The sequence below is a fragment of the Aphanomyces invadans genome, assembly GCF_000520115.1.
Source record: "Aphanomyces invadans strain NJM9701 unplaced genomic scaffold supercont1.17, whole genome shotgun sequence".
NCBI classification, from domain to species: Eukaryota; Oomycota; class Saprolegniomycetes; order Saprolegniales; family Verrucalvaceae; genus Aphanomyces; species Aphanomyces invadans.
In genome coordinates this window covers 99,286-100,885 of record NW_008580162.1, presented here as the reverse complement: position 1 = coordinate 100,885, position 1,600 = coordinate 99,286, and positions in this window count along the sequence as shown.

Here is a 1,600-nt window from a genome sequence, read left to right as displayed (position 1 = left end):
GGTGGCAGACGCTGGTTTTTTGCAATCGGGTTTTATCAGGTAATATAAAATCCGATTGTCTGAGGTCGAATAAAATCGGGTTTTAAAAGGGTGCGGACTGGGCTCCTTGTTGAGAGGTGGGCAATTGGCAGTTTCCATTGCACTTGTGATCATGTCCGACATCGTTGTGGAGGAGGAGGCCATCATTATCGATATCGAAAGCGACATCGCCGACGACAGCAATATCAACGGTGATCATTGAACGGCAATGGCAATGTCGATGCTGCTTCAGGAGGACGAAAAAGGTCGTCGGCAAGTCAGTGATCTGAGAAGACTCTACACCGACGACGTTAACCTGCACCAGCACAAATCGGTCCTCTGTAAGTACTGCCGCCTGCTCGTGAATAAAGCCATGGTTTAATACCCGTGAATCGGGTTTTGATTATTAAAACCTTAAGCCCGATTTGTCAGGCGAAAAAATCGGGTTATTGCCATCTCTGACGCCGACCCGTACTTTGCTCATACGTTTGTTCACGATTTTTTCGTCCCGGTTGACTTTAGTCCCAGGAAAGGGAGAAGCAAATTGTCAAGATTTGCCATACGCTGGATCGCCGAAATCAGTTTACCCGTCAAATCGACCATAATTTCGCAATACGTTCTCCAGTTCGGACCTTCGCAAAATTGTCACATCGTAGCGTCATCCGTCCATTGGACCACAGATGAGGGTAATGACTCCATCGGGATCACCATGATCTGAAACTTGAGCGCAAGTTTGCGCTTGTGCCCACTGTACACGCTTCGCGCTGATCCATCGGCGGCAAGCACGAACGGTGCCATCAATAAATTCCCAGACGTTTTTGATCTCGGCCCATTTGTGCAAGCGACATCGCAATGCGCTGTAGTAGGTAGGCAACGTGCCAAACGTTACACTCAAGTAATATTATGTCCTTGAACTGGGTGTGCAGGAGGTCCACTACGTGTAAGTAGATGATGTTGAGAGTGATGGCGGTCAGGGACAGCCAAGCGACGGAACAGAATGCACACAGCCGGGGAGGGCGTGGAATGGGCCCTCTCAAGTGTGATGACGACATTCAGCAGACGAAAGCAGCTAACGAGCCGAATGATGTCGGCACGAGCGAACGGGAGCTTAGCCAATTTCTCAGCATTGTTGCATTTGTCCAGCATGAAGTGAATTTGCGTATAGTTATTCGGTCTCGGCTGGTGCGAAAGATGAGCAAAAGGCGTAGATTGTTAACAATGTGCACTACGACGCGAAGAGCATCGATATCGTTGGCACGGGATATGACGAAGCAGATTATACATTCTAATTCCGCACATTGAATGTGTCACTGACGAAAGTGCGTGCTCGAAGACAGGTCGGGAATTTGACTGAAAATTTTGACGTGCTAAGTCGCTCTAGTGCCATGCAGAAATTAAGGCCCGGCACGGTAGGGTAAAATAATACCGGGTAATACATTGGGTCGTACCTTTACCATACCTATTCCTTTCCCATATCGACGGCTTCCACCTCTACCTTTCACAGTAACCCATTTCGAATATTTACATTTACCTTTCACCTTTACTCGACGACTACCCGTTAATTTTCGGTAAAAATGATTTT